This window comes from Patagioenas fasciata, unplaced genomic scaffold (genome assembly GCF_037038585.1).
Source record: "Patagioenas fasciata isolate bPatFas1 unplaced genomic scaffold, bPatFas1.hap1 Unplaced_14, whole genome shotgun sequence".
NCBI classification, from domain to species: Eukaryota; Metazoa; Chordata; class Aves; order Columbiformes; family Columbidae; genus Patagioenas; species Patagioenas fasciata.
The window spans coordinates 580325-601896 of record NW_027288555.1 but is presented as its reverse complement, the minus strand read 5'-3'; the positions used below and the strand labels follow the sequence as shown (position 1 = coordinate 601896).

General features: G+C 49.9%; 1 pseudogene; it reads left to right on the top strand.

Moving 5' to 3' along the window:
- LOC139826744 (dynein axonemal heavy chain 9-like) overlaps positions 1-21572 on the top strand; it is a 70388-nt pseudogene that overhangs the window by 16716 nt on the left and 32100 nt on the right.

Sequence of the window (21572 nt, the reverse complement as noted above, 5' to 3'; positions counted from 1 at the left end):
TTGGGGGGGAAATGATTTATTTTTCTAAGGAACCCAAAACTTTACAAATTGCAGATGTTTTCAGCCTCTGTAGCTCCTAGTGGCAATGGAAATGCCTGGGAAAGCTCTGTTCTTAGTATTAAAGCAAATAATTGGTTAGGAGTAAAAATACCCTTTTTCAAATGTGTATGCATGATATGTGACTGGGAATGGAGACACATGCTGGGCTTTTCTCCCAGCGAGGCTGTGACAGGAGGTTTCTCTCCACATTTGTGTGCTGCCTCCAACACCCCATGGGACCTGCAAACCCACTCATGTGCTCCTCAGAATGAATTTATTTTGTTTCCCTTACAATGCTTAAAATGCAAAGTATGCGAGTGGGACTTTGTAACCAAGGGTTTAATCAGCCTTTTCCAAGTTTATTATTCCCCGTGACTGTTGGCACAGGGGGGAATGGGTGGATTTCTATCAGATTATGAGGATTCAAGTGTGTCATTTTGAACAATAACCTATTTACTTGCCTCAGAAAGATCATACTGGAACGAGACAAGTCCTGGACTGGAGAGAATCATGGAGAGAATCATTTGCTGTGAATTTGTGGTTATTGTTCTGTGGCTGTTAGATAAGACGGACAGAAGTAACTCCTGGTCAGAAATCCCTATGTCAGTGTTTGTGAGGGGCGGGGAATGTGTCCCAGGCAAGGGACACCTCACATCAGCTCAGGTTTGGACATAGTCTGGGCTTCTCGTTCGATCTCAGCTCCTTATTCAAGATCCAGAGGCACTTGCCTTGGTCACAGACCTACATCAGTGTGGCAGATGTTGGATTTAAGGAAGGAAGCTGGGAAATCAGAGCAGTTTTCTGCAAATGAGGTTCTGTTGTTGCATCTTTGGGGTTACAAGTGCAGCGTTCAGTCAAATGCTGTTCCAATGTGCCCTCCCCAGGATCCCCCCCTGTGCACAAGAACATGCCGCCGGTGGCTGGAGCGCTGCGCTGGGCGCAGGAGCTGCGAGCGCGAATCCAGGTGCCGTTTGATCACTTCAGGCACATCCCACATCTGTGCGTGTCTGTTCCAGCTAAGTTGCTTTATGACCACCTTGCTATCTTCTCTGTAATCAATCTGATTTTCTTTCTGTGGTGAACATTATCCCATGGTTATAGCTGAAATAATTCTTAGTCAAAGAGGTGTGAAGTGGTTGCACTGGTGCTTTTCAGCTTCCTTGTGATCATTATTTTTTTTAAGAAACTCATTAACTGGATTTGTTTTGAAGCGATTAAGAGGCACAGTGGGCTATTCAGCTTTCAGACATAGTTCCCGGGTTGCAATTGAAAGAGGTATCAGAACCTTTCCTGCTGCAATCCCACTCAGCATGTTCTCCAGGACCTCCTCAGCTGCAAGTCCTGGTTCTGGCATCATCCAAACTGTGAATAGCAGAGAAGTGCTGGGCTGGACTCAGCTGAGATGGGTCGATGGAGCTGGGTTTGCATGTTGGGGAGCAGACGAGCATTTTGTTGGGCAGAAGAAAACTTTCTCAGCGTTAAACAAAGGAGCCATCTCCCAAGATCAAGGAAAGAAACCAATGCTGGTATATTTATCACCCAAATGCTTGTTATAACGGATGGTGTCAGGGAAGTATGGCCTCATACTCACAGCTGGCACCACATGAGACAACATTTAAGAGCTCTGTAAGCAAGGCAGTGTTGGACTTATGACAACTGAGGATGTTCCAGGGACTGCACCTGGTAGCTCACAGGAATGGCTTCACGTGTGCTGGTCAGGATTCTGTGTAAATGGATCCACTTTTTTAATGTACTTGACCAAAATAACTTGACCGTCACTGTACCATGTTTGTAACCTTCTCTCACTGTATCTTGCCATTAAGTGTCTTTAAGTGCACAGTTATTCTGCAGCAGCAAAGACATTGGTGCAATGAAACAAACTCTTGGGCTGTTCCCAGCACAGAGCCCAAGTTATCATGTCTGATTTGAACCTAAATGGCAAATTTTTGTCCACCATGAAGGACCCAGATCTGCATTTCACACTGATCTTCTGTCCTCTGTTTAGAGTAGTTAATAACATGCTCTGCAACGGTGGTGACATGATGCTGTTGAAAGGGAAAAAGGATTAAAAAGGAGAAACAAAAGTGGTTTTGCTGGGATTTACTTGGATTTGCTCAGAGGACTTGTTTACTTCCAGCAGGTTTCTCAGCACTTGCCCAGCGGTGACTGCTCAGGCGCTCCTTTTTTCCAGCTTTTGGTTAAGTTAATTCAAGTTTTGTCAATATGTCCTCCAAAATCAACAACCATCTTGAGGAAAACTTGGATATTGTAGATGAAACAGTGGGGAAAAGACAGCATGATAAGAATTCCTCTGGCCTGCTGTTCCCTGGGCTGTACAGCCCTGGCAGCGTGGCCAGGGCTCTGCCTCCCGCACTCTGGGACACCTTTGCTCTTCGGTTTGAGGGGCATGAATTGGGCACCGCCAAGAGCTTCATCTGCCGGGAGCCACACTCTGCTTCTTTCTGTGCCTCTTTGACCTCAGAAAGTGGTGGCTGGTGAGCAGAGGTTGCCCTGCTCTGTGCAAACACCGGAGCATTGAGTATGTTACGGAGACCAGTGTTCCTCCAGCAGCTCTGGGCCCTTGTTCTTCCCCCAGGACGTGGTTCTCATTTGCCAGTTGCCATGCAAACACCCGCAAAAGGGCGCACTGGGGCTTGGAGAGCTTTTGTGCAGTGAAATGGTTTTGGGCGATATGGTGGGGTTGGAATGTAAGATCCCCAGCCAGGCTCTGCCTGCAAGGTGGTGGGTGGTTTTGGGAAGGGGTAAATAGAGACTGCAGCCTCACAGGGCTAAATGTAACGCTGAGCTTGTCTGTTGTGCCACCAGCTGCTTGGACTCTGCTGAAGGAAGAAGGGTGGTAGAGAAGTATGAAGAAATGATCCAGCTGCTCGACAGGTAAGTGGTGGCTCAGGCATGACTGTAACTATATGAAAAAAAGCCAAACCTTATAGAATCATAGAATTGTTCTGGTTGGAAGAGACCCTCATGTCCATCCATTAACACAACCCTGGCACTGCCCCGTGTCCCTGAGAACCTCGTCTCCACGTCTGTCCACCCCTCCAGGGATGATGACTCCACCACTGCCCTCGCAGCCTGTTCCAATGCCCGACAGCCCTTTGGGGAAGAAATGTTTCCTAATATCCAGTCTGAACCTCCCCTGGTGCAACTTGAGGCCATTTCCTTCTCCTTCTCTAAACCACCTTTCAGCACATTTGCAAGCCCAGGGCCTGAGAATGTCTCTTTCTAAGCCAGAAGGAATTTTGTGATGAGAGAGGAGGAGGAATCCTTTGCTACACACCACAGTCTTTCTGTGATATCTTGAAATGAGAAGTTTGCATGGGAGGGACAGGGGCTGTGCAGCCCAGCAGAAATGTTGGAACGAGATTCTTTTGGATGTAGGAGATGCTGTGGTAGAAAACCTGAGCTGACCAATCCACTTGTGCCCATTCACAGTGTACTTACCGTGGCTGTAATGTGTGTATTCCACAAGTGGGAGTGGGATTCGTTGCACCTCACTTAATATCTTAATGTTTGATGCTAAAACTGAACTGATTGCTCTGAGCTTTTGAATGTTTGTCCCCAAATTTGAATCCTCTGCTAAGAATGGTACTTGGGGGATCTTTGTTTTCCTGACTTGATGCTGTCACTGGTTTTCAGGTGTTTGTCTTTGAAGCCAAGATCTTTATGGAGGTGGTGTGGGTGGGTTTTAAATATTCCTTGATGTTCTTCAGCCCTCAGAAGTGGACTTGGCTTTTATTTGGTTCTATGTCTTGGTGTGCGGGCTTGGCAGCTACGTGGTGGATGTTTTAATTTGTTTGTTTGTTTTTCGGCAGGTATCAGGAGAAGCTCTATGCAGCCTGGTCCCAGACAGTCTCTGAAAAATCACAGTACAACCTTACTCAACCGCTTATGCGGCGAGATCCAGAAACCAAACTGATCACAGTTACTTTTGATCCCCAGGTAAGAACTAGCTTTCCTGTCTGCTGGAGGGCACGTCTCCAAGCTGTGCCCCACCGTGCATGGCGAGTCTGGTGGGATCGCTACTAGATCTGTTCTGCTGAGGTCCCTGGAGCATCTGTTATGGGTGACATGAATTAACCATCCCCTTTGTGGGCTCTGTCTCCTGGTAAAATATCAGGATTACAGTTTAAGCAGCGCAGATTGTAATTAAAGCCAGAAAGTCTGTGAGTAGCCAGATGTTAACTGGTGTCAACATCTCCAGAGCAGGTTGGTTTGACGCTGGTGTGGGGAGCGTAGGAGCATCATCCTACAGACGTGGGTTCGTGTTATGTTTACCTGAAATCTGAGCTTCCTGAAAGGGTATAAAAATCCCAGGAAAGGTTTGTTTTGTTACTTCAGCGTTGTGGCTGTTGGATTTCCTTAATTGTGGTGCAGGAGGCTTCCAGTAGGTCTCTGTTCCCTAGGGCTGCCCTCTCCAGCACAGGGAGGCCTGACCATCCCCCTGCCCAAAGCAGAGGCAGGGTCCAAGCCAGCAGAGTGCAGAGGTGGATTCAAAGGTTCTGGGGCCTGATGAGAGCTGGGGCCTCTCAAATGTGAAATGCCATTTGCTGCGGAGGTGCTGAATCTCAGGGGCCTGGGAAAACATCAAACACTTCCCCCTTTCCCTGGGACTTGCTGCTGTTAGAGAAAAGTGTTGAGGTTCCAGAGCTCATTCCAGCTTGGCTCTCAGACAAAGGATTTGTCCAGCTCCTTGGAATCTCCTTGCTAAGGTGGGAAGCAAATGGCCCCAGGGCATGTTTTCCACCCTTCACCCTGGTGCCAGGGTTTGGAGCCTGTGACGTGCTGAGCATGTTCTCAGCTCCAGTCTCTGACTGCTTCTGCGCTGCTCTCAGCTTTCCGTACTGAGGACTGCCTCATGTCCTCAGGTGCCTGCTTAGCAGCCCCTTCATGCCCTTCAGAGCAGATAGGAGCACCTCATTTTGCCTAAAGGGAGGATGTATTTGCAACCCTTCAACATTAAAGAATCTTCCAGAGCTCACCTTCCATGGAGGAGAGGGAGAGAGGGTAAGACATCCTTGACACCATGGTGGGGATGTCTCAGACATTCCAGTGCATAAAAGGGAGGGGAGTTTGGTTCTATCTCACTTGGCCTCCTGCTCCCTCAATCCCCTGCTTTTCCCTTCCTCCCATCCCATCCTCTTCCATCCACCTCCTCAAACTGCTCCCTTCACCCTTCTGCGCTCCGTCTTTCTTTCCTCTTCTTGTCATTGTGGACATAGTCACTTTAGTATTGTAGATACTCCTCACCCCTGCCATTGCCCATACAATATACTGAATTTCTGTCACCCAGCCAAAATGTGCCGTTTCAGGAGCATTTTCCCTCTCACAAGCCACTAAACTGAGCAAAGATTTTTTTTTTTTGTCTTAGAAGTGATATATTGCGTTGGAAGACCTTGCTGCTCCGTTTGTTGCAGGGACTCACTTCTACTTGGGTTTATAGTTTAATAACCCACTCAATCCCGTTCCATCACAACTCAAAGATGCTTTTGGTTGTGCCTCCTCCTGCAGGCACAGTATTGCTGAAAGACTGTATTGATGAGGGTAGCTGAGAAGACCAGAGATCATCATGGCTTTTAGAGGCTGCACAGGGTTTGCTGGCTGGGTAGTTAACAGAGCTATATGTCTTTGACTGGGAAGCAAATCAGAGGCAAAGATCAATGGGAGGGAGATGGTCTGGACTAGGAGGTGTCCAGGCCCTTCTCAGAGCGTACTGCTTTGTGAATAAAACAGCAGGAACCCCCTAAGATCCCCAGAATTGACGGGAGGGTGTCTACCAGGTGAATCACAGTATCACAGTATCACAGTATGTTTGGGATTGGAAGGGACCTCAAAAGATCATCTAGTCCAATCCCCCTGCTGGAGCAGGAACACCTAGGTGAGGTCGCACAGGAATGTGTCCAGGTGGGCTTTGAATGTCTCCAGGGAAGGAGACTCCACAACCTCCCTGGGTAGCCTGTTCCAGTGCTCTGTTACCCTCACTGAGAAGAAGTTCTTTCTCAAATTTAAGTGGAACCTCTTGTGTTCCAGCTTGATCCCATTGCCCCTTGTCCTATCATTGTTTGCCACTGAGAAGAGCCTGACTCCATCCTCATGGCACTCACCCTTTATATATTTATAAACATTAATAAGGTCACCCCTCAGTCTCCTCTTCTCCAAACTAAAGAGCCCCAGCTCCCTCAGCCTTTCTTCATAAGGGAGATGCTCCACTCCCTTCATCATCTTTGTTGCCCTACGCTGGACCCTCTCCAGCAGTTCCCTGTCCTTCTTGAACTGAGGGGCCCAGAACTGGACACAATATTCCAGATGGGGTCTCACCAGGGCGGAGTAGAGGGGAAGGAGGACCTCTCTCGATCTACTGACCACCCCCCTTGTAATACACCCAAGGATGCCATTAGCCTTCCTGGCCACAATGGGGAGGATTGTCTCACATTCAGCTCTCTGCCTTGTTTCTGCAGCTGGTGTCGGTGCTGAGGGAGCTGAGCTACCTGTCTGGCAGCCGGCTGGGAGCCATCCCACCCACGGCAGCAGAAATCTATTCCTCCAAGGAGTCATACCGGCAGCTGGCGGCCAACTTGGAGCTGATGGTGAACAGATACAACAAGGTCCTGAAGACAGTCCTGGAGGTCGAATACCCTCTCATACAGGAGCAGCTGTGGGATATTAACTTGAAGCTGAAGAAGGCAGAAGAAACACTCAACTGGAAGATGGAGGGTGAGCTAGCTCTGTGTTAGGGCAAAAGAGGCCGTACAGGATTTCACAGAATCCCAGACTGGTGAGGGCTGAAGAGACCTCTGGAGATCTCCCAGTCCAACCCCCCTGCTCACGCAGGGTCACAGAGCAGATCACACAGGTGGGTCCAGGCGGGTTTCAATGTCTCAGAGAAGGAGACTCCACACCCGCTCTGGGCAGCCTGGGCCAGGCTCTGGCACCTCCCAGCAAACAAGTTTCTGCTCATGTTCAGATGGAGCCTCCTGTGTTTCAGTCTGTGCCCGTTGCCCCTCACCCTGGTGCTGGGCACCACTGAACAGAGTCTGGTCCATCCTCTGACACCCACCCTGAGATATTGATCCATTGATCAGATCCCTCTCAGCTTCTCTTCTCCAGCTCAACAGCCCCAGCTCTCTCAGCCTTTCCTCAGAAGAAAAATGCTCTAGACCCCTCAGCATCTTGGTAGCCACCGCTGGGCTCTCCCCAGTAATTCCTTGTCCTTCTTAAACTGGGGTGCCCAGAACTGGACACACCACTCAGATGGGGCCTCACGAGTGCAGAGCAGAGGGGGAGGATTCACCTCCCTCGACCTGCTGGCCACACTCCTACTCACGCAGCCCAGGTACCGTCAACCTTCTTGGCCACAGGGCACATTGCTCATGGTTAACCTGCTCACTTGGGTCTCATCAGATTCCTCCCATGTCCCCAGCCTCCATCGCCTGGTTCCCAGTGACAGTTCACAGCAGGGCAGGGGACTCTCCAGCAGAGCCAGCACTGGGGAGACAAAGGGCAGCCCCCAGCCTGCCTGCTCCTTCCCATCTTACCTTGATCTGCTTGGGCTGGGGACAGGATCCTGATCCCTTCAGCTTCCCTCTGGGCTTTTGGGGAAGAGAGGCTGCCCTGTAAGCAGTGATGCTGAGGAAACGGCAAGATTGGGGTTTGTGAGAGCTGGCAAGGCTGGGGTTGAAGAGTCTGCTCCCTGCCCGTGCCAGCCCAAGTGACCCACTGTGTGGTCATGTCCCTGTGTCCCCAAGGCACTGCTTTCTCCCTGAGTTGTGCAGGGACTGGGACCCCTTGGCCCAGCCATCTGGCTTGGGACAGACTTCTCCCGGTGGGGGCCAGGGCCACCTCGTTATCCTTTCCAGCCAGATGAAATACTGTGGTTAGTGGTGAGGTTTGTGCACCGTGACTTTGGGATGATTTAACCAGTGTTCTTGCTTGATCAGTTTTAACTGCAAAGCAGAATGGAGGAAGACAATTTGTTTCCTCTTGGTGAAAGCAAACTGCTCGCTGTTGGAATATATATTTCTGTCATCAGGCTTGTGGTATGAACAGGAACAAGTGTCCTCCCTTGGGAACTTGCAAAGCAGAATTCCTCATGCTGAAAAACTCTTTCTCCATTGCACAACAAAGATGAAGGGACTTTCCTGCAGATGAAGTTCCCTGAATCTAAATGCAGCCCTCGCTGGTACCTTGGGCTGTCACAGCCTGTGTTTGTGGGGCTGTGGGTCCCTGCTCTAGTGACAGTGGCAGGAACACTCAGCCTGTTGTCCTTGTTCTCTCTCTGGTAGCAGATTAAATCTGGGTACGGGAAAGGGGGAAGTGTCAGACGTCCCCACGGTGCTGGTGCTCCTGGCAGAAAACAGAGGCTGCAGCTGTACCATGGATTGTTGGGGTAGGAGGGAGCTAGAAGTGACTCTTTTGGTTGAGGTGGTAAGTCTCTTGTGTTAATGATGGGTGAGAAATACATGAAACCGTGGGGGAAAAGTCTTATGGAGAGTGCACAAGAGCTTGGCCATGCAGCTCTGAAAAAAAGTAGTCAATCATCTCATTTTTTACCAGGTGTCTGGGATCACATCTCCATGGTGATGGATGATGTCCATGACCTCGAGCAGAGGATACAGAAAGCCAAAAACAATGTTGAGGAGATCCAGACCATCGTGGGATCGTGGGCGTCGCCCATATTTGTGAGAAGAGATTGTAAAAGAGAATCGCTGCTGAGCCTGGAGGACTGTCAGGACCGCCTGGAACGGCGTTACAGCCTTGTCCGAGAGCCAGGGCAGAGGATTCATCTGCTGGTGAAGGTGAGGGGGGACCTTCTCCAGGGGTTTGTTGACTCTTCATAGGCTCTGGGTGTCTCTCCGCTCTGGTGAAAATGTCCAGAGCTGCTTCACCTTAAAATTAACTCCCTTAACTCATTTGAAAAACTTACCTGTTGTTGATTAAGGAATACTTTGATGGGTGAGCTGGTACAGCTGAGTGTGCGGGGCTGCTGACCAGGCACCGAGTTTGGAGCGGGAGTGGGAGCCGATGCAGCCCAGTCTGGCTCCCAGTCCTGGTTCTTGTGAAGCCACTAGAGGGGAGTCGTGCATCAGGCTTTGGGATCCTGCTCAGAGGAAAAACTCCTCCGAAATATTCACCTTAAAATGGAGAGGCAGCTGGCTGTGGCTGACCTTTCTGCTTTAGGCTTGTTGTTCCTCTGTGGGAGCAGGAGGTGACGCTGTCAGTCCAGGGAGAAGCTGAGTAACAAGAAAAAAGCTGCTGTCTGAACCCTGGGTTTTTTCCAGTGGCTTTGCCAGAGCTGAGAGTCCTCTTTGCAGAGCAGGAGAAAGCCCAAATCTCTGCGCCTCACCTGCCCAGAGGTTTTAGCGTGTCAGGGACAGCACCTTGGCTGGAAGGCAGATGGATTTTAGGTCCAGCCCACTCCTGAGGGTCGCCATCTGGCCTTGGACTCTGGAGAGACTGGGCTGACCCTCTCTGGGACACTGAGCCCTTGTTGCTCACCTTACTTCACTGTCTGCACTCAGCCTTGGGCTTCTGACCCACTTCTGTACCCTCTGAACCCACGGCGAGGATTTTACTATGCCCACGTTGTCCTGCTGCTACAGCTGTGACAGGCTCAACCACCTCCAGCTACACCCAAAAGATGGGAACACTTCCTAAATTGACCGGAGAGAACATGGGGCTGTGGCCAAGGCAGAAGGGCTGGCACCGCTGCTCTGGTGGCTCACAGGGCAGGACCAACTGCAAAGCAGCATGAAGGTCTGGGGGAGGGAAAGGCACCGTGGCCCAAAATAGGATGTCCCCATGCCTCTGTCCTGCTGTGCTGGTCAAACCTGGAGGAACAGCAGCAAAGGGGCCAAGAGCTGGTCTGCTGTGTTTCCCTTGGGTGTTCAGGTCTTCTTTTGAGCAGGTGAGTCTTGAGGCTGCTGAGAGAAGAGCAGAGAGAGTTTGGGTACGTGCACCCACAAGCACAGGCAGGACAGTGAGATGCTGGCTTGCATTGCCCTTTTGCACCAGGATGAGGCCTCTGGAGTAAAGGTTCAGTAGAACACCAGTGACAAGGGGGCATTGTCAAATACAAGGGCATGGGACGGTGAAGAGGGGGTGGTGCTTTCAAATGGGCATTCCCATAGTGTTCAGTCCTGTGAAGTTCCCCTTTCTCTTGTGTCAGCAAAATGTGGAGGTGAGTCTGCAAGGCACCAGAGCCCTGGCTTGCTCTGTTAACAGTTTAATCACTCAGCGTTGATGTGTAAAGTTGGGGAGCAGCAACTCTGGGTTGACTCAAGCCCAATTGGCAATGCCACTCTATCTTGAGGAGGCTGAGGCCAGACCTTCTTGCTCTCTGCAACTGTCTGAAAGGAGGTTGGAGCATGGAGGGGGTTGGTCTCTTCTCCCAAGTAGTAAGAGATAGGATGAGAGGAAGTGGCCTCAAGTTGCACCAAGGAAAGTTCAGATTGGATATTAGGAAAAAATAATTCACAGAGAGGATTGTGAAGCTTTGGAATAGGCTGCCCAGAGCAGTGGTGGAGTCACATCCCTGGAGGTGTTAACAAATGTACAGATGGGGTTCTTAGGGACATGGGTTAGTGGTGGAGTTAGGTTATGGTTGGATTCGATGATCTTGAGGGTCTCTTCCAACCAGAATGATTCTATGATCTCATGTGTGCCAAGCTGCCATGCCACTGGGAATGGCACCCTCTCCTGTGTCCCCAGAGATGAAATACAGCCAGCTTTGAACCCCTGGCAGCAGACTGCAAGCTGGACCTTACGTTTTTTTTGAGCCCGTGCCTGTGTTGAGAGCCCCTGGCAGGCTTAGGAGAAAGAGCCCTCAGAGGGCATAGCAAGGCCGGAACAGGATCACGGCAGAGCCTGGGAGGTGCAGGGGATGGATACCCAGGCTGGTCTTGTGGGTGTGGAAGAGGAGACGCAAGAAGGATGGGGCCATTCTGTGGCCTAGAAAACCGTGAATTTCCTGACTGTGAACTTGCCTGGAGGTAAGGAACGCAATAAGCTGAGAAGGGAGGCTGTAAGCCAACCCTTTGTCTTCTGATCCCAATCTTTAACTGTTTTCACTTGGTTTATTTAAAAACCCTTTTCTGAATTTTAAAGTTCTCTTGTTTTGAGATGACCATTTGTAGGGCAGAGGTGTAAGCAGTCCACTTGGAAGGACTCATCCACCCAAGGTAACATTATACAGGCCACAAGGACTGAGGCTTCATGCATTGGGATGAGCCTTTGGCCCAGGTCTGCAAAGCACCCTTGAGCCCTTTGGCCTCAGAGAAGAGGGAGGAGAAGGTTGCAGGGCTGCTAAGTCTCTCACGCACTCCATTTTTACCTTGTGGTTATTTTGAGTTGCTTCAGATGACAAAGCAGCCCTTGACAGAAGGAGAAAATTGTGGCCATGCTACCAGCAGCAACATCCGTCTGTCTGGTTTCTCACCCCCCGCAGGGCTGGTACCTGTGTGCTCATTGCCATGAGTCCTCAGCTGTGGGCAGCTCTTGTAGGACAGACTCAGCCCCACTGTATTTCAAAGTGTCGTCTTTTTCTTCCAGGAAAACCAGAGCCTCTTACTTGCAGACCCAGCATCTGACATCTGGAAGGCCTATGTGGATTACGTGGATGAGATAGTTCTGGATGGATTCTTCACTGCCATTGAGTGCTCACTCAAGTACCTCCTCGAAAACACAGGTAACTGCTGGTTCCTCAGCTCTGGCCGTGATACCATCTTCAGTCTCACCAAAAGGAAGTTTCTGTTTTGTGCTTTGACTTGTGGTGGTCTTTCTACTCTGCCTCTTGCATTGTCTACAGCAAGTGCTGGAGGAGCCTCCAGACTCAGAGGGTAACTCTGTCCCCTGGTCACTGGAGCAAAGCCTTGCTCAAGGGAAGGGACAGAGATGACTGTGCACCATTTGCTGGGATTTGTGAACAGACAAAATTGAGGCATCATTCCCAGTCTGTTCTTGGGCATCAGCCATCTCCTGACCTCCCATGCACAAAGCATCAAGGTGACACAACCTTTCGTTTGTGGAGAGTCTCAAGAGTTGGTTCTGTGGATGAAAGACATGAAAGAAAAACCTCCATCACTGAGGAGTGAGGAGAGGGGTCACCAAAGCAGAGCTCCTGCCTAAGGCTGCCGCGGAGGGTCACTCTGCTGAGAGCAGCTGTGTCCAGCTAAAGCACATCTTCAGAACGCTTCCCTCCTGGATGTGGAGGCACACTGAGCTGGAGAATTGCATCCAGTTCCTCACCATCTTGTTAAAAACAAGCACATAATTTCACATTTGTGAAACCAGTTGGTGTTTTATTTTTTCATGCCTTTCTCCACTAAATTAAAGAGCCTCTTGGTTCCTGTTGTTTTTCTCCTCTTTAAGTACTTATGCGCTGTAATTGTTCAGCTCTCAGACTCCCTTTTGATTAGCTGAAGAGCCTGGTCTCTTTAAGGCTTCCCTCCACAGCATTTTTCCGGTCCTTAAATCACTTGTGTCTCATCTGTTCTCCAGTATCTCCTGTGGGTACCAGAACACCAGCTGGTTTGGCAGCCTCCCCTCTGCGTTGTATGCAGACACAATGTCACTGGACCCAGCGAGTGGGTGTCCCACCTGCCTGGTGTCCCTGTGGGGCATGTGTGTGTCTTGTGGTGGGATGTTAGTGGTGGCTCTAGATCACTTTTCTCCCCTTCAAAAATAACCTGGCACCTCTGTTCTTCCCTACCAGATCCCAAGGCAGGGCTTCCTCCCCTGTTTGAGGTGCAGCTGGATTTGGTGATCCCAGATTTGATATTTCAACCCTCCTTGGACCCTGGCACAAACGATGGCTTCTACGACGTGGTGGAAGGTCTTCTCAACGACATCTACCGGATCTCATCGCTGGTGCCCAGGCTGGCTGAGCACAGCGGCTTCCTCCACTACCAGGTCCGTGGCTGTGGAGCTCCCTCACGCTGTGTGGCAGTGAGGAGGTGCCACGCTGCCCCCGCATCACTGCGAGCTCCTCTCCTCTTCTCTCCAGGCTGACATGGAGGACATGGCTGACCTGGCCGACATGCGCCATGAGCTGATGGGGCGTGTGCAGGCCGTGATGGCGGCCTGCTGTGATTACCGCAGTGCCTTCGACCACTACTCCTACCTGTACGGGGAGGACAGAAAGGAGTTCTTCCGCCAGTTCCTCCTCTACGGGCACATTCTCACTGCGGCAGAAATCGAGGCCCATGCAGAGAACGGGGTCCCTGAGTCACCTCCCACGCTGCAGCAGTTCCGAGAGCAGATTGACTCCTACGAGAAGATCTATGAGGAGGTGAATCGCATCGAGCCCATCAGCATTTTCCAGAGTTGGATGAAAGTTGATGCTCGGCCTTTCAAAGCGTCTCTGCTGAATGTGATTAAACGGTGGAGCTTGGTGTTCAAGCAGCATCTCATGGACCACGTCATGCACAGGTAGGAACCGTTCTACCTCTTCTTCCCAGAACCAAAGTGGGTTTCTCTTGTGTTGGCTGGGCTTTATCATTTCACACTGATAAGCAAAAGGCTAATACAGGAGCAAGAGGAGGGGGCACACACCCCCTGCCAGCTCCATCGCATCTCTGCTAACTTTCATCCCCTCGTCTCTGCTGGGAGCAGCTGGTCCAGCTGAGTGTGTAAAGTGCAAACAGTTCCACGAACTCGGTACCATCGACATCCTGCGAGCTGATGCTCCTACGACCTACTGTGTGGTGTTGGACAGGATGTCTGTTTGTCTGTTCATCCTGGTCCAACTAATCTAATCTCTTCTAGGGCTCTATGCTTATTTTGTTGAATTTGCCATCAGTAAAGCTGCATTAATGCCATGAGATACTTGCTCCGTTTCTAAATGCAGTGCTCTTTTGAGTGCACTCTTTGTAAAAAAAGTAATTTGGGTTGCCTGGCATGAGCAGTCATGGGGAGGCAGTTTCAAGGTTACAAAAAGGAGGAGCTTTGGATGTAAGTTTTGAATTAACATGTGTTCCCTGCTCTGAATAGCTGCTCAGCCGCCTGGTCTCTGCAGGATGATGTGTTAGGTGATTTATTTGAGTAGTAGCAGCTGAAGGATGCCACAGGGCTTGGATGCTTACGAAGAAATATTTACAGACATATGTACTAGTGAAGGCTGCTGCGTGTGGTGGCTGCTGTGATCTCTTGTGTTCTTTTCAGCACGATAATTCCTGTGCAAAGAGGTTTTTGCATAGGTTAGAACAGGCATTTAGGAGTTCTTATTAAGAGCTCCTGACTCAGCAGTTTAGTCTTTAATAGGTGAAGTGTTTAGGGCTATGTTTTGGTCCAGCAGCATCCACAGAATTTAAGCGGGCACTTCAAAAGTAAGCGTTTTGAGAAGGGAAGAATGGAAAGGACCAAAGATCCAGGAGCCCATCAAGCTCTGCTAACAGTGTCCAGCAGCTGGTGAGATCAAGAAGCAGGTAGGGAAACTTCCCCCAAATAGTCTCCTTGTCTCTAACCATTCATACCTGAGGACTTTGAGAGTCATGGGTTGTACCTTTGTATCTAAAGACCTGGATGGATTTTTTTTTCTCCCACAAATGTTCGGTTGCTTTTCTGAACCGCTGTGAATTTTTAACATCTGCATCCTTCTGCAGCAGAGACTTACCCTCTGAAATAAGGCAGCGTGCGAAGAAGAATCCCTGTTTGTTGTAGCTTTACAACCTACCAGGTTCATTTGTTGAATTCTTGTATTGGAAGAGATGACATGAAAACTGTCCTTTCACATTCACTCTCTTCAGACCACAGACCCGAGCTCACAGGTCTCCCTTATAGAATCATAGGATAGAGTCATAGAATCTGTTTGGTTGGAAGAGACCATCAAGATCACAGAGTCCAACCATAACCTAACTCTGGCACTACCCCATGTCCCTGAGAACCTCATCTATATGTCTATCCAACCCCTCCAGGGATGGTGACTCCACCACTGCCCAGGGCAGCCTGTTCCAAGGCCCGACAGCCATTTCTGTGAATAATTTTTTTCCTAATACCCAATCTGAACCTCCCCAGGAGAAATTTGAGGCCATTTTATCTTATCACTTGCTACCTGAGAGAAGAGACCAACCCCCTCCATGCTCCAACCTCCTTTCAGACAGTTGCAGAGATCAGGTCTCCCCTCATGTCCTGTTCTCCAGGCTGAACAGCCCCAGCTCCCTCAGCTGCTCCTCGTAAGACTTGTGCTCCTCAAATGCCTTTTCTCCAACCTGTGAAGTCCCAGCCCATTTATCCGTTCCTCACAGGAAGCTGTACCACATCTATGGATCCCTGTGAGCATGAACTGTGGTTCTGATGCCCTCAGCATGTTGCCATGTGATGGGCAGAGTTAGCCAGGCCTTTCCCTCTCCGTGCCAGTCCAGCTGCCTGGATGATTCCGGTAGGAACTGCTCTCATTTGGTGCTTTCCTGTTTTGTGTTCTACAGCTTGTCTGACCTGGACGAGTTCATAAAAACTGCTGACAAAGGTTTGAGCAAAAAGGTTGAAAAAGGCGATTATGATGGTTTGGTGGAGATCATGGGGCATCTCCTGGCCGTTAAGGAAAGGCACAGTGTCACCGATGCCATGTTCGAGCCCCTGAAGCAAACCGTCGAACTGCTGAAGACGTATGAGCAAGAGCTGCCGGAGGAAGTCTATAAGCAACTGGAGGTGGGTGAAAAGCTGCGGTGGGCACGGCGGTTTGCCAAGTAGCCAGCGTCAAAGAGCATGAGCTTAAGAGCATTGCAGGAATATTTAAAGCCCCACTCCCTGTCATTAGAGGGCCTCAGTGGATAGTATTTTACTATTGTGGGATGTGCCTTAATAGCTCTAAATTTTGGAGTTATATTGAGGTTTTTCTTTTAAAGCAGAGATTAAGCCTTTTGTTATGTATGAAAAACATAGAATTGCCTGCTCCAACTCTCAGCGATTACTCTTGAAAAAAATTAATGCATTTTCAAATACATCTGTTAATTAGTTTGAATTATAATTATTTTTAAATAAGCCAGTTCTTGGCAACCGTGGAGATGGGAAGGATAATGTTGGCAGAGGAGTCGCCTTCTCATAGGGCTTCAGTCCTCCACTAGGTCTATAACACCCAATCTGCTTGACCCAAAGGACATCACTGGGAGCACGTTATGAAAGTATTTCAGCACCTTTCCACATCTGGCCCTGATGAATCAATTTTTCTTTGGGGAATTCTTCTCATTTCTGGACAGGGGACCATGAGGTGAAGGTTGGAAAAGCCTGTGGGATGCCCAGCCAGCCTTGGGGAACTGGCAGCAGTCACCATGTTACGGTGGAGGAGCGTGTGGCTGCGTACTGATGGATACCCCTTAGTCACGGGGCGTTGTGTGCAGAGGGCTCTGTGTAGGACACCAGGTTTAAGGCAGAGCTTTTTGGGGAGAAGTTCCTCCCTCTGCTGCAGGCTTGGATGGGACCTGAGCGGGGTTTAGCAATCCCCCAGTTTTCTGCTGGTGCAGCCGTGATCCACGGATGGTTGTATCACCAAATCTGACACGGGTAAGGGTCCTAAAGATAACTGGATTCCTACAGACACCCTGAAAAACAGAAGAGCTGCATTAAATGAATGTTTTGGCTGCTACAGCAGCTTCAGTTCAGCATAAAAAATGGTGCTATGGGGAACCCAGCTCTGCTGATTCCTCTGCCCAAGAGCTGCTTGCTTGGTGCCTGTTTGTGCGTGTAGATTTGAACAACTGATTTATTTTTCTGACAGAAGAAATGAGGTATGCAGGGCAGCCATTCAGATGGAGGAGATAACAAAACAGTTTCGTTCTTTCTGGCAAGTGACAGCAACACATAGTTGAATAATTCATTCACTGCTGTACACAGTAGGAAAACCAAAGTAAGTTCCTCCAGGTACCGCTCCCTCCATGGCCATGAAGATGGATGGGCTGGAGCTGATAGTTTGTATGAGAAGGACAAGGAAGCAGCTCCGTGTGTGCCCTGCTATGGTCATGGATAGTGATTTCTACAGAGACTGGAACATGAAGTGCCAGAAAGAGACCCCTCAGGAGGGACTGGCCCTGCTCTGGCCGCCTCTGCTGCCTCCAGGTTATTTCGCTTCTTTGCATAGTGTTGGTGCATCTCCATTAGTCTTCTCAACTATGTGCACTGGGATGAAAAGAAGCCCAAAGTCTTTCCTGTAGGCTGGCACAGTACCTGGGGAAGTGGGAGAGCAAAGCTGTGGGACTTGAGGACAGCAGAGCCCTGGCTGGTGTCACTGTCTGGGGTGAGGATTTGGCTCGAGAAGTCTAGTGAGAAGAGAAGAAATCAAATCTCTTTCTAAATAAAATCCCAGGTGCAAAGGGTGGATTGTTAGCAGTGCTGTGCACCAGCAGCTTGGATGCAGTCCTGAGAAAGAAACTGTCTTATTTAGTACTAATATTATACAGGCAGGCTGGAGGGATTTGCCCCAGAAAGCTCTGTAGAAGTCCTTCTGGCATAATATCTTCTGCTCTAAGAGCTGGCTGGAAATTTCCCAGGCTCTGTTTCTTAATTAGCTCTGGGAAGCCGGACGATCTGATGAACTTGCATCCTCAGCCCACCCTCCTGCCTCCAGCCAGCTCTGGGTCCCGCTGGGCTCGGTGTCAGGAGAACTGTGCTCTCTCAACCACTGAGCCATCCTGGGAGCCCAGGATCTGGTCTGGGACCCTTCTTCTGAAGTTATTTAACATGTTTTTGCAATCAGAGCAGTCAGTTTTAAAGTCTCAGTCTTCATTCGTCTTCAAAATTGTGGATAACTGATAAGTTTTATCCCAAATTGTGTTTAGCTTTTGCATCACAACAAAACTTCCTTGCAGTTTTAGGCATGGAATCTGTTGCTTTTCCTGTTCTGTGATTGTCCATAAACAGATCAGTCACATCTTATATCAAATAGCAAATACTGCCTACCGTCATTTAAATTTTGCTTGCAGGAGCTGCCAGAAAAATGGAACAATATAAAGAAGCTGGCGATAGCTGTGAAGCAGCATGTGGCTCCTCTGCAGGCGAACGAAATGACAGTTGTGCGCAAGAGCTGTGCGGCGTTTGATGTTGAGCAACACAGATTCAGAGAGCGATTTCGGAAAGAAGCACCGTTCAGGTACAGTGAAATTATAACATCAGAGAAGCCCTGAGGAAGAAAAGCTTCATGGGATCATCTCGGAGTGTCCTGAGGATGTGTTCTTGAACCCTTGCATACATTTCCTGCCTGCTCACGGTGTTGTATCTGTTATGCCCTGGGTGTTTTGTCCCTGCAAACACTGTAAGGTGTTAGCAAGAGATTCAATCTGGATGCTGAGTGCACAATATTGCTTAAAGGGGTTGTCAGCAGTGCCATGTGGCTGCACCATCAACGGGTACTATAGATGTATCATGTCTGCTTTGTGTCTCAGAGGCACCATTTGTTTTATGTTTTCTTTAGAAGTTGTTACAATATCACTTATGAAGAATGAACATTTCTTTCTAGGTTTGACACCAAAAAGCCTTATCAACTGCTGGATACAAAGCACATTGAGATTAAACAAATGGAGTCAGCCATGACCTCGATTTATGAATCAGCTGGTCTGTTTGAAGTCATAGTGCCAGACTATAAACAACTGAAGCAGTGCCGAAAGGAGCTGTGTCTTCTCAAAGAGCTCTGGGATATGATCTCCCTTGCGGGCACTTGCCTTGATGACTGGCAGACCACCAAATGGGCGGATATTAACGTGGAAAACATGGATCTGGAGTGTAAAAAGTTTGCAAGAGAGATTCGGAATTTGGATAAGGAGGTGAGGGCGTGGGATGCTTTCACTGGGCTGGACAGCAAGGTGAAGAACATGCTGACGGCCCTGAAAGCTGTGGCAGAACTTCAAAATCCCGCCATTAGGGAAAGGCACTGGAATCAGCTGATGCAGGTGACGGGTGTGAGGTTTGTGATGGACTCGGACACCGCGCTGGCTGACCTCCTGAAGCTCAACCTCCATAACTTTGAGGATGAGGTTCGTGGCATTGTGGACAAAGCGGTACGAGAAATGAGTATGGAGAAAGTCCTGAAGGAGCTAAAAATGACTTGGAGCACCATGGAGTTTCAGTATGAGCCTCACCCCCGGACGAACATCCCGTTGCTGAAGTCAGACGAGGAACTCATAGAAACTTTAGAAGACAACCAGGTGCAGCTGCAGAATTTAATGACATCCAAATGTATTGCTTTCTTCTTGGAGGAAGTGTCCATATGGCAGAGGAAGCTGTCCACAACAGATTCCGTCATTTCTCTCTGGTTCGAAGTGCAGCGTACGTGGTCTCACTTGGAGAGCATATTCATAGGCTCAGAAGATATACGGGCACAGCTTCCTAAGGTATGAAATCCCAAATCCTATTTTTCCTGTGTGGAAAGCGTTGAAGAAGAGCCTCCATTACACAGAAGAAGGTTGTCTATATTGCCGTGTTCCCCCAAGCAGGACTGTTCTCTTGCTGCATTGCTTTCTTGGAGGCTCCCTTAATGCTACAGCAGTTTCCCCAGTGTTGCCCCAGGCTGTTTTTGTACTGTTGGTTGTGCCTGAACCCTGCTGAGAAACTGTTTTTCCTCCCCTCCACCATTGCACAGCAGATGCAGAGTTCCTGGAGGCTGAGCAGGAGGCTGCTGGCTGCCTTCAGTGATACAGGCATGTTCCCTCTTTCCTTGGAGGGGAGAAGACGGAGATAATTACTCAGATGGTGCAAGTTGTCAAATCAGAGCTGGACCAGGCAGCTTTGCAGTATCCGCTTCCCTGCCTCCAGTGCTGGTGCAGCAGGAGAGCAGCTCTTCTCCCACTTCAGCTTCAGAAAATTGAGCAGAGTTGTCACTGATGCCCTCCTCAGGGTTGTGACCTCCTCAGGGCTGTCTTTGAGTCCAGCTTCCAGTCTTATTCCCTATTCTCTTGATTATTTAGAAAATCTTCCAAGCTTGTTCCTGGCCCCGCTGGACCACTCGCAGCCCTGTGGAGGAACCTGCCTTTCACTCACGAGTGACCCACAGTTGGCTGTGTGACCCCCGTCCCTGTTCACGAGCAGCATCGCTGACAGCACCGCTGTGGGACGAACACCCACGAGGGGATGTGCGCAGCCCATTGACCCCTGGACAACACACTGTTCTGTCTCCAACCCTGCACTCTGCTCTGCTTGGACTGTTCCTCCATCTGCTTCAGAGAGCACGCTGTGCTGAGTGTCCTGGGGGCAGTTTTTGGCCCCTCACACCAAGAAAGCCCTTGTGGTGCTGGAGCAAGTTGAGAGAAGGGAATGGAGCTGGTGAGGGGCTGGAGCACAAGTGTGATGGGAGCGGCTGAGGGACCTGGGGGATTCAGCTGGAGAACAGGAGGTGAGGGGAGACCTTCTGATCTCTGAACTGCCTGAAAGGAGCTTGGAGCCAGGGGGGGTCAGGCTCTGCTCCCCAGGAACAAGCGCCAGGAGCAGAGGAAATGGCCTCAAGTTGCGCCAGGGGAGGCTGAGGTTGGATCTGGGGAACAATTTCTTCCCCAAAGGGCTGTGGGGCATTGGAACAGGCTGCCCAGGGCAGTGCTGGAGTCACCATCCCTGGAAGATGTATAGATGAGGAACATGGTTTAGTACTAGATTTAGGTTATGGTTGGACTCAGTGATCTCAATGGTCTCCTCCAGCTAAATGATTCTATGATTCTGGGCACACCTCGCTCACTGGGCAATATATACAGGTGCTGATAACCAGTGCCCTGAGGCTGTACCATGTGCCAGCAAGCTCTTAATATCCAGGAGCTATCTAATGTCATGTATGAAATTGCATCATGATTTACATTTGCATCCTGCTGGGCAGCTGTCTGCATCTCAGTAGCTGTCTGGCAGTGGTATGAACCATAGAACCATAGGATGTCCTGACTTGGAAGGACCCATCAGGATTGTCAAGTCCAACTCCTGTCCCTGCACAGGACACCCCACAATTCACCCCATGTGTCTGAGGACGTTGTCCAGTCTCTCCTTGAACACTGTCAGGTTGGGGCTGTGACCCCTCCCTGGGAGCCTGTTCAGTGTCCAGCACCTCTGGGGGAAGAACCTTTTCCTCATGTCCCACTGCCCTCCCTGGCACATCTTCTGCCATTCCCTGGGTTCTGTCACTGTCACAGAGAAGAGCTCAGCCCTGCCCCTCCTGCTCCTGCTGAGGAACCTGCAGCCCCATGAGCTCTGCCCTCAGTCTCCTCTGCTCCAGCTGAGCAAACCCAGGGACTTCAGCCGCTCCTCATACGGTTTCCCCTCCGAACCCTTCACCAAGTTCATGTCCCTCCTCTGGACACCCTCCAGTAGCTTTATCTCCTTTTCTCCTGTGTCCCCAGCCCTGCACACAGTGAATGCTCCAGGTGAGGCCGCCCCAGCACAGAGCAGAGCGGGACAATCCCCTCCCTGCCCGGCTGGCCGTGCTGTGCTGGATGCACCAGGACACGGGGCCCTCTTGGCTCCAGACACACAGGTGGCTCAGTCAGCAGCTTCTCTTCCGTAAAAGAAAGACTGAAGCTCAAAGTCTCTGTAGCTGAGCACCCTCAGGATGCATCCAG